The sequence below is a fragment of the Thermobia domestica genome, chromosome 3 (assembly GCF_964235325.1).
Source record: "Thermobia domestica chromosome 3, izTheDome1.hap1.1, whole genome shotgun sequence".
NCBI lineage: Eukaryota > Metazoa > Arthropoda > Insecta > Zygentoma > Lepismatidae > Thermobia > Thermobia domestica.
This window is the reverse complement of record NC_137456.1, coordinates 139,350,858-139,362,916: the sequence shown is the minus strand read 5'-3', so window position 1 is coordinate 139,362,916 and position 12,059 is coordinate 139,350,858. Positions and strand designations below refer to the sequence as shown.

The window sequence follows — 12,059 nt, the reverse complement described above, 5'->3', positions numbered from 1 at the left end:
TCGGCTTATGAACCCATGTCAGGAATCGATACACGAATATAGAACGTATAGCTAGTTTCATTTAGTAATCAGGTAACTTTACTTTTTATTTTATTTATTTTTGTTTTACAAAAAATGTACAAGTGTAACCTTTTTCTGGTGAGATTTACAATGTGTAGAAGCGATTAAGTCAAATGCCCAAAACTGAAGCAGTTACAAAATGTTATTACCAGTTATGTCCTGTTGCTCTCCTGTTATTCAATAATTTTCGAACTGTTCTCTTGTAAAACTTATTTTTCACAACTTACCAGTTTATTCATTGGAAGCAGTCATATAAAAGCAACAGTAGCGCAGTCAGCAAGTCGTACATCCCGCAACTAGACAGTTCGGGTTTGATCCCCAGTAGGGGCAGGAAATTTTTCTCGTTCCGATGCATTCTGAGATTCGTCCAGCCTCTCTTAAATGGGTAACTGTGACAATCTGGAAAAGTAGAGGAGGCTGGAGCATGGTGATGTAGGGCTGCCACCATTTCAAAGAAAAAATAGAAATACTTTATGCAACTAATGGTAGGGGTAGGTGGAAGAGGGTTAAACGTACCAGCGGTCCTTTTTCCGTAGTAATGTAATATATGTAATATATAGTAATGTAATATAAATTTTTCTAATGAGGAGCATATATAGTGCAGTTTAAATATAGTACAGTTCAATAAAAATGTGTCCAATTAAATTACTTTTCGAAATTTTGAGTCATTTAAACTAATTGCAGAACAGAAAGTGAATACAACTCATCCAATGTCATTTGCAATCCAATCAACGAAGCTTTTTTTAGAGGAAAAAATAGTTACAAAACTAAACCTGTCCCATTCGATGGTACTCTGCAAGTACCCAAGTAGCACAGTCACGTCATAAACACGTCTTTTTTTGGGGTTCGAATTCAAAATGACGTCTTTTGAAAATTTGGAACGTCTTTATCACGTACCAAAATGGTAACAAAAATGACGTGTCAAACATGACCTAAATTGTACGTGTTTATCACGTGCCAGAATGGTACAAAGAATCACGTGTCGGACATCACCAAAAATAGACGTCTTTTTTAGGTGCTAAAAAGCGCGGACGTTCCCCGTACTGTAACTGCAGTTTGAGCAGTGCATGCTGGGAATCGTGAGCCATTTGCGGAATCGTGTTTTGATGGTATTGTTTGTGAATATAAATAATGTGTTTTGTTAAAGTCACCTGTGATAAAGGTCAGCTTTAAGACAAGTAAGTATAATTCCTATCCTATTCCTATCTAGGTGCATTCTGTGTAAAATTCAGCAGATTGAGTATTCTACGGTTTCTTATTACAGTGTATTAAAATACCGTAGAAAGAACGAGGATACCTACATTAGGTTAACATTTGCAGACGCCTGTATCAAATTAAATATTTTAGGTAGAATACTATAGAAAATGTTAATAGTGAAGGTAGTAAAATGATAATGTATGTGTTTTTATTTTCAATAAACCGTATATGGTAGTGAGTATGCATGGGAAAGTATGTCATTCTGTGGTGCAGTTTTATTATACAGATCCGTAGATTGTAAAATATACGAAAAAAATTGGACAAGTCTTTAATTTGCCTATTTCATGTCGAGAACAGGACCAACCAACCTCCGCGGGCCTTCTAACCCGTTCCTACTACTACTACTTATACTATGAATCCGTATAATAAAAGCTGCACGCTTTGTGGTACTATTTGCCAAGGCGAAAGACTGATAAATACAAGCAAACAACGAGATGACAGTAAGTGTATGCTTTTGGAGGCATTACTGGAACAGACGGTTCTACTAAATTTTAATACATTTCTTACATTTTCAGGTTAGGTTAGAGCATTGTATTTCCTATAGCAGAATATTCACTAAATGAGGAGCTCCATTACTACTTGCAGATTGACTTCACGGGGGTTAGTGTAAATATAGAGTAGACGCATGGGGCAAGGTACTAGAACACAGGTACCCCTTCCCACTTAATTGTAACAAAGACAGAAAACAACGTGCCGTGCGGGGCTCTAACCCGCCTTCACTCGCTGACGCTCGCTCAACAATACTATGTGAATTAAATGTTAAACTTTGGTACAGAAAAGAACCAATCTAGCTGTTAACCTATATGGGGGGGACTTGTGTTCTAGAACCTTCCCGACGCGTAGCATATTAAGTACAGTGCATAAAACACGAAATAACTTTTGCTAGGTGTCCACTAAAAAGACAAATGCATTCTATTGGAATCAGTGCAGGAGTACAGCAAGAGGGCCCGAGCGGCAACGAGGAGGTGCGTTCGTAGGGAACAGGCACGTCAGCGACGGGGACTATGCGCGTAAAGAAGGATAATGGAAAAGCACACTTACGCTTACAATGATTTCACTATCACTCAAAATGCGGCTTCACTCGAGCAGACGGTTCTACCAAATATAAAATTTATAGGTAAAATATTATAAGAAACATTTTTCGTAAAGAAATGAGAGTGTGAATATAAGTAATTACTGTCAGTGTACAGCATATTGAAATGAATTTTAAGTGATCAGTGAAAGTATTGCATATGTAAGTGTGGTCTTCCACTATTCTCGTTTAGACGTATATTCCCCGTCGCTGCCGTTCGGACCCTGTTGCTGTGCTCCTACCCCTGCTTTTTAGTGGGGAGCTGAAATAAATTGGTTCGTGTTTTATTCACTGAAATTGTTACGCTTTACGTCCACGCTGTATTTGTACTGAGGCCTGAAGTCAATCTGCAAGCACTAATGGAGCTTCTGATTTAGTTCATGCTCTGCTAAAAGAAATGCATTGTTCTAACCTGATATGAAACTGTAAGAAATATGTCAAAATTTGGTAGAACCGTCTGCTCGAATAATGCCCAAAATTCATTTCAATTTGCTGTGTACTGACATTAATTACTGACATTCACACTTTTATTCCTTCACAAAAATATGTTTCACATCGTATGTTGCCTATGAATTTTCTGTTAGGTAGAACCGACTGCTCGAGTGAACCTCTTTGGGAAATGACCCTCGGCAATTGTTGCAATGCCAATCGTGTATGACTTCAAAGTTAGAATCAACGAGCCCTATGGAAGTTCTAACCCCTTCGCTCACTCAGTTATGTTTTGTTTAACCTTTTGTAGCACTACTGTCTTAAATCTAGTGAAAAAATCCACAAAATAGATGAATATTTGGTAGACCCGTTTGCTAAAATAGTGCCCCCATTGTATATGTGCATAATCAGTGGGAGGATATTACCCCAGTTGAGACAAGGTGACCAGAACTTTTACTTTCAGAAACGGGACGCATACGAATCGGCGACGGGGGGTGGGGTGACTTCCACATTGCATTTTGGGACTCAGCAGTGTTTTCAATTTACAAAATACAAAGTAAGAATGATAACACAGCGTTTCTAACTTAAGTATTACCCAACAATACTTTTAACTACTTCAACACTCATAATTCCCACTCAATTTCCACTTGAACCACAGAACACTCAATTCTCATTTGAATATTCAGAAGTTCTAGGCACGGGTGAACCTTCCCAGTAAGTGTTGGTACGGAAGAGTGTAGAATTAGCATTGGCTATTTATATTTTGAATAATAATTACGGGACACCTGGGTCATGTTTGCTTAAAAACGGGACATTTAGGCGTCCCGTTTGAGAATCTGAAAGAAACGGGACAACGGTTGAAAATAAGGGACTGTCCCGGCCAAAACGGGACGTCTGGTCACCTTGAGTTGAGAGTACTCTCAAACTGCAACCATCGCCCTGCTGCACCTACACACCCTCACAAGACACTTGGCTACCGTAACTGTGCTACAGAATTCGGTGTGGAAATCATAATAATGTAACGGGTTTTTGACTGTTCGAATATTTTGTTCATTAATTGAGTAGACAGCTCCCTCGCATTTTAGATTACAGTACTTACTCCAGTGCCAGCATGTGATGATGGATACTTATCAATGTTGCCACTGAAGTTCAAAAAAATATATTCCAGCTCAGTTAAGTATCCTCTACATGACTATATTATTATGATTTCCACTGCTAATCGTGAAACGATTCAAAGGAAACCAAATGTCTTATTAAGGGACCGTGGTTGGGGGCTGGTGCTGGTTTCAGTCAGATGTGTTTAAGAGAGCTCTTGACATAGGGAATATCCTCCTAATGTTTATGCGCACATTAACAACGGAAGTCTCTTTGGGTCAAAAACCTGCTTTCAGGTGGAACACCAATTCCTCATCATTAAAAAGAAATGAAATTAAATATTTAGTTCCACGCCCCAGGAAAGGCACCGAGCCTAAGGAAGATGGTGATAATGAAATGTGAAAAATGGTGGTATGAAGAAAGTGGGCGGAAACGGGAGAGTGTCGAGAAAACTCAGGCACATGGTGTTTGTCCATCACAAAGCCCACTTGGCACGAGCTGGGATCAAACCAGGGACCCCACGCACTAGAAGTGAACGCTCTACCACTGAGGCACTGCAGCCCCATCAGTAAAAAAAAAAAATACCTCATTGCTTCGGGGCTTACATATCTGCTGCCACCAAAAGGAAGGTGTGTACACAACAGGGGCGGATCCAGAGGTGACGACTGCCCCTCCCAGAGTAGGATATTTTTTATTTTTTTTAAAAAAAATAAGACATACCCCAGAATTGGAGCTCTTGATTTTTTCAAGCTTGTATTATAAATGTAAGATAAAAACTTTTTTTTTTCACGTTGCAGAATTTAAATGAAGCAATACATAGCAAGAAATTACTTGCCTTGGTGTTTTTGGTCAGAAAATGTCCGCGTTCGAAAACGCAGGTAGTCATTTGTGTTCTTTGTGTTCAAGATGCGATATTTTACGCTCTCACTCCGTTCTAAAAACCGATCCCTGCTTCTTATGGGGCCGCGGTGGCTCAGTAGTAGAGCGTTCACCTCTGGTGCTTGGGGTCCCGGGTTCGATCCCAGCCCCCGCCAAGTGAACTTTGTGGTGGACAAACACCGTGTGCGTGGGTTTTCTCGGGGTTCTCCCGTTCCCTCCCACTTTTTTCATACCACCATTTCATCCATTACTCATCATCACCGTCTCCTTTAGCCTAATCGGCATAATTGTGGGACGTAAAACTCAAAGATTTTCCGATCCCTGCTTCTTGTTAACAACGGGCAGACAATAATCCATAAAATCTATCTGTCCACAAGTTCGTCAATATTTATTTTGCGTATCTTTCCATTTAAGAAGTGGCCATTCCTGCATCGAGGTTGGGACGATTTCGGACTCTTCTTCACACCTTCCTTTACGCTGAAAATATCCAGAACAGAAAGCATGTGAAATTTATGGCTGATATTTTCCTGCCAACTCATTTTTCTTTCTATAAGCTCTGTTTTTTTTTTTTTTTTAAATACAAAATGTAGTAAAAACCCACTTTACTGTTTACATAAAATTAAACTGCTTCATTTCATGTTAAATGTATTTAGTCGTTGTAATAAGCCTAGGTGTAAATACTTGTTATTTGCCAAAATAAGCCTTGTATGTACTCCCACTTTCCAGAGCGTGTGGCCAATGCTCCTGCAAATGATGAATTGATCAACAGCAGACCACCTGACCCCTTTCTGCTCGTCGAGCTGCTCTAGAAATATCACTGTGGAGGATGACATACATACCAAAGTTGCGACAGGTGAGTTTTTGACATGTTATTTTATAATACCCATGTAAGAAAATGCCGAGTAAGAAGAAAAGAAAGAAAGTAGTAATATTTTATTAGTACTTAACTAAAATAAAATAATTGTTGAACAAGGCAATACTTTTATATAAATGAAATATTCAATTTAACGTTCCACGATCAGGCACTGAGGCTAAGGGAGTTGGTGATGATGAGAAGTGAATTAAATGGTGGAATGAAGAATGTGGGAAAAAATTGGAGAACTCCAAGAAAAGCCGCTTGAAGTGAGCTGGGATCGAATCATTGGCCCCAAGCACCAGAGGTGAACGCTCTATCACCGAGCCACAGCTGCGCCAATTTTATTTAAATGTAACTGTTTCAGCAACTACCCTTGTCTTCTTCAGGTACACTCTATTTATTTATTTATTTATTATTTTAGATTTTTAAAGGTTTCCCTGTTTATTAATTTTTATTCCTTCAGCAATTATTTTATTTGACTTGAGTATTTATATATAAGCAAAGCTTTAATATGGAATGTATCACATGTTATAGTGTTCGCGCTTTTTTTTTTTTTTTTTGAATGGATAAAAGTACTCCTCCCGAAAATATTTTTCTCAACAGAGGGGTAAAATATAATTTTCACCAAAGAGAAGTTTTATTATTATTATTATTAATAATAATAATAATAATAATAATAATAATAATAATAATAATAATAATAATAATAACTGCCGCAACTTCTAACCCTGCTCAGAACAAATAATGTGACGATTTTCACCCTACTGCTTGTGACAGAATTCTGGTTCTAGAAGTCTTATTTTTTAAAAATACTCCAGTAACAAGTGAGGGGGCGTTTGCTCACAATTTTTTTACTTTTCGGAATACATAAGTTATACACCATTTTGTTTGTATCAATATCGTATCAATATACTTGATCGTCACTTTTAGCTCACATCCTAAAGTTGGTCTTGGAGTGGCATTTTATATTGTGAGCACATACGTAATGTAGCCTTCTATGAGTGTTTCAGAATTATTTGTCATGTATCTGTATATACAAAGTCTTATATCCCCCAACTTGTTTGATCCTCCTGAACAATCAGAGTTAACAGCTGCAATAAAATCAAAAGTTAAGCTATTACAGAATAACTAAAATTAATGGTAGTTTAATTTCGCTGTTTGGAAGGCCGTTAAAAGTGGGACTTCATGCAAGCGAGTGCAGTAACTAATCGTTTTATTGCGTATTGATTGTAGTTACACATGACGTATTGTAATTATTTTTTAAAATTTTCTCCCTACCTGAAAAATTGCACTATGATTGTTCATGATTTTTTTTTCTGTTTCAGTGTTCCTATCTGTCATCGTTGGGAGGAAAAGGGACCTTTCTCTGATGCTTGGTGTCCAAAGAGCTGGCGATGGAATTTAACTCCCGCGGAAAAAAGAGCAAAGTTCACGTTGTGCAAACTAGCCTTAAAGACACTTATCATTCGTGAGTAAAAATAAAGATCTTCAAATGAACAGATGCCACAAATCTTCAAAATGTTAGTAGAAAGATATTCACTTCCATCTGCCTTGTTGTTTGAGGATGAAAAGGATTCGGCATGCTTGAAACATGTTGACCTGTTCCTCCTCGCTTTGTTGGAAATCAATGTAAAGGCATCTCTTTCGAAAACTAAAAGATGGAAGAAACTGCTACTGGTATAATAGATGGGATAATAAGTGGGATACTTACCGCAGTCCCCATTTTTAACCTACTTAAGCACGTGAGGCTTTTTTGATATGATGCTGCATTTCTGTACTTTCAATAACTATGAAAGGTGTTTTCCTTCATACGAAATTTATAGAAAAATTTGATTCTTTTTATTTTATATTATTAAAAGATCTCTGTAAGTTTTAGATTATAACCAACAGATTTGCATTGTCTACATATTTCTTGTTTGTATTACAAATAATAAAGACAATCAGTGTTTCTTGTTGCATTACAAATAGCATGAATATTATTTTATACGACAAAACGTGCACATTGTACATATAACTAATAAATGTAGAATTCAAATTAATGGTTATGTGTTTTCGCTTTCATCCCTCAGAGGTTAATTAATTTTAAGATGTACTTTCTTTTTCGATTTTTCACCTCCAAAATAAAGGTGTCTTAAATTGGAGTTATAAAAGTTTAGTCCTAAATTTTGCACTGTCAATAAAACTCATTGTTCTTGTGTATGTGAGTGTGTGTTGGATGTGGGTGGTTGTGTTTGTGTGTATGTGTGCGCATACTAGCGTAATAATGGATAGCTATAAAATTTATGGAAGCACGTGTTGTACCGTAATTTCATTAAGAAGAAGGTACTAGTAAATACACATGAATAAATTCCAGTGACGAAATGAGTGGATTCTTCTTAGTACTAAGGGCCGCGGTGGCTCAGTGGTAGAGCGTTCACCTCTGGTGCTTGGGGTTCCGGGTTCGATCCCAGCCCCCGCCAAGTGAACTTTGTCCACGTAGTGGACAAACACCGTGTGCGTGGGTTTTCTCCGGGTTCTCCCGTTTCCTCCCACTTTCTTCATTCCACCATTTCATTCATTTCTCATTATCACCGTCTCCTTTAGCCTAACCGGTATAAGCGTGGGACGTAAAACTCAAAGATTTCATTTCATTTCATTTTCTTAGGACTGTAAGTACAATGTTCCTTTATTTTTCCATTTCATTCTTTGTTTTTACCATGTTTATTCGTCTTTTCTCATTCTTAAAAGTTATGTAGGGCTTTTTTTTTTCGCCAAGGGTGAGTCTTACATTCGAGGGCTTTTTTTTTATGTTTTTCAAGTCGATTCAATGCGTCTCGGTTTTCTTTTTAATGTATGGCTTTAAATTTATCCTTTCGTGGAGCAAGCGCTGCCGTTTCTTTCCTGTTGCATTAGGTATATAATTATTCCTCGACAGCTATTGTATATTCGTTTCTTAATGTGTAGATAAATATACCACACATTAAGGCGAATATATACTCTTCAATAGGCTAGTATCCAAATACTAAAAAAATATAAATCAACAACACTAGAGGTGGTTAATTGGATATGGAAATCCCCAATCCATAGATAATACGAACATTCGGAGAAGCGAAATTTCCAAATTCTTGGTACAGACCAATCAAATAGACCACAATACTTTGACGTTCCCCAATGTGTGCTTCCGAGAGAGGGTGGTGATGTATTTCGCTGTGGCAAGATCTAGGGTTCTTAGGGTCTATCCTGATCTGTTATTTATTACAATAACCTAGTGGTCTTACTTATCTGGTATAGGAGCTTGTAAATTATTATGCAAATTACAACACAATGGTGAAAAATCAAGCAGCAGCCACAAGGATAAATTTATTTTCATTATTGTTTTTACTTATAATAATCGTTGTCCAGTTGTTATTCGTAGACTTTTTTTTCCAAGAAAAGTGTTGCGGCCAGAGATCAGTTCAGAACTGTCAAGAAAAAAAAACGCAGTTAAGAAAATAGAAAAAGTATGATTTTTTCTTTTTTATCATTTTTTTAAAAAAATGTGTTGTAAGCTGTGTGTTTTAGAGTAGATATTATTATTATTATTATTATTATTATTATTATTATTATTATTATTATTCAGTTTCATATGTCCAAATAATCATAAATTGATGTGTATCCAGTGTTGACATTAGGAATCTCAATCTATGTATAGTAGGATCTCGATTATTCGACACAGTTTCAGGGTTATTTGTTTCAACCACTATTCAACCGATCTATTTCAAAATTTACAGGGCCAGAACTAGGTAGCTCTAGTAGCCTAACCCCTAACTTTGGTGCAAAACGGTTGAATAGGGGCTGGTAAATAGCCTCAAAAGTGTGGCGAATAATCGAGGTAGTACATGGATTGAAATTCCTAATATCAAAACTACGGATGCACATCAATTTCTAATGGTTTTGACATTTGGAACTGAACAATCCTGTCAGACTTCCATGACATTTGAGGTAGCGAGAAGCAAAGGGGTGTAAGTGACATTTTCAATAGAGTATGTATGTCTCTAAAATGGATTCTGCATTGCAAAACATACAAACTGCATAATGAAGTTCGGCGTAGAGCATTCATGGGTAGACTTTCTATTGGACTGCGACGAGCTTCACAATCCAGTTTGTATATTTAGCTGTGCAGAATCCATTTTTGAGACATCCATACTTTATTGCAAATATCGCTTACACCCCTTTGCTTCTCGCCGCCTCATTTCGAGAACGCCCCTTCCCCCCAATTCTAATGAAGGGTGTGAAAAAGACGTGATCTACACGTGGAAATCACGTAAAAAAGACGTGATTTACACGTCATTTCTATGACGTGTAAAAGACGTCATAAAAATCACGTCATATTCTATGACGTGTAAAAGACGTCATAAAAATCACGTCATATTCCCGGACATTTCCACGTAGGAAAAGACGTGTAAATCACGTCATGTTCGGTGTATTTTACGGTGTTTTACACCAAAAAAACCACGTCTTTTCGACGTCGGTGTGCCGCTTGGGTAGTGTTTAGGATGAAAAGTCCCCTCTTCTTCCGCTTCCCCCATTCCCCCTATAGTTGAAAAACAGAGTTTTCATTATAAAATGTATTAAAACCCAACCATTGCACCTGCAATAACCATTTTGCAACAAAAAGAATCTACATTTATCCCGCTTATCATAGCTAAGACTACTTTTCAATTTCAACGGTGCAAAAACCAGAAAATTTATGTTCAATTAAGAAAATATTAACATTAATGCATTACTTATAATTGAAGTAACAGTGTAAAATTTGTTTTAATCGAAAAAGTGGTTGACACGTAAGTTGTAGGAATTATAATAAACTTTCACTTGATATAAAATACAATATATTACAGTTAAACCTCTCTAAAGCGGACAGCCGTGGGGAATCAAAAAATGTCCGCTATAGAGAGGTGTCCGCCTTACAGAGGTTTCAATAGTTTCTTACGTAAATTAATAAACAAGGTAATATGCAATTAGAAAAAGTATTTTTGCATGAATCACGTATTTATGAATATTACCAAAATGTTACTGTATCTACATTATCTTGCGTTATCCTATTCCCTATGTTCGAGCACAACATGGGAATAAGATGTTATAGCTCTCTGCACTTTACACTTATTGCTACTTACTACGTTTTCGGTGTGTTGCTTTAATTTGTGAGTTAATTGCAGTCCAGTAATGACTTTTTTAAAAGACAATACGCATACCCGTGGTCAAAAACACCAAACTTGTCTTCTGCTTGGTTAGAGATTCCAGCGGGACAGTAGAATGATGTGTCATCCCAAACAGTGGCCAACTATCAATCACATTTGTTTCTGAAAGAGGTTGGATGAGATTGGAATGCAAGCAAAGGACAGAAGGGTGTTGTGAAACAGAGACCCTTCCTCAGGGTTGCTGACTAGACAGTTGAGGAGGCAAAATGTTGTCACACCCTCATGTTATTCCTTGGTGACATAGTATGAATTACTAAAAGTGTATTTATACTGTACTTTTCAACTTGTTTTTAGAGAAAGTGTCCGTAATAGAAGGTAAATAATACCTATAATAGACAAGAAAGACTGTCCTTGTCCGTACTAGAGAGTGTCTGCTTTAGAGAGGTTTGCCAATATGTTTTTTCCTATTACGGTGTTTGGGGATTACAAAATATGTCCGTTGTGGGAGGTGTCCGCTTTATAGAGGTGTCCGTTAGTAGAGGTTTCACTGTATTACGATTGTCGGGAGGATGGTGAGAAGTTTGCAAGCAGTGCATCCTATCATTAACAACAGTTTCATGCTGCCTTTTGTATGTCTGACAGTGTACATTCAAACTCACTATCCTGCATGACAGTTTTCATTTGTAAACTAATGAACACGCCTTCTTTTATCTCTGTGTCAGCGTCACTTAGGCTTGGGATTTTTGTCCTTAGGAGCTTCTCGATTTAATGCATTGGCGAAGATTGTCATCAAACCTAGTTTGATGTATAATGAGGGGAAAGAAAACATCTTCAGGGTTCCCAATGTTGTGATAAGAATTAACAATATAGAGCAGCATTGCCTTCAGACTTATTTTACACGAACCAATGAACAATCGCCATTATGCTGGTTTGTGTTCATGGTCATACTTCTCAAATAAAACATTAACGTTCTTACAAAACACAATTCCTCCAGTCTCTAAAAAGTAAGATGAAAAGTTACTCTGTCGCGTTCGAAACGTGATAGTTTTGAATTTCTTTTCTTTTTCTTTTCTTTTTTTTTTTTTTTTAATGGATAGTATTCCTCAAATCGAGAGCACAAAATGTCCGCTTTTGTTTTCGATAGATTTAAGTTTCGTACCAGATCGTTTAACTCTTCTTGTATGATGAGATGTGGTACACATGAGAGGGATGGTGACTCGAAGTTGACGCCTTTGTTGCTTGAACGTCCTTCTTC

General features: G+C 37.2%; 1 long non-coding RNA gene across 1 annotated transcript; it reads left to right on the top strand.

The window, feature by feature from the left end:
- The first annotated feature begins 868 nt into the window (after window positions 1-868).
- LOC145681519 (uncharacterized) lies at window positions 869-7,781 on the top strand. Its single transcript, XR_014130798.1, has 3 exons — window positions 869-1,238; window positions 5,519-5,645; window positions 6,974-7,781. It is a non-coding gene; the product is annotated as an uncharacterized LOC145681519 (long non-coding RNA).
- Window positions 7,782-12,059: the final 4,278 nt, after the last annotated feature.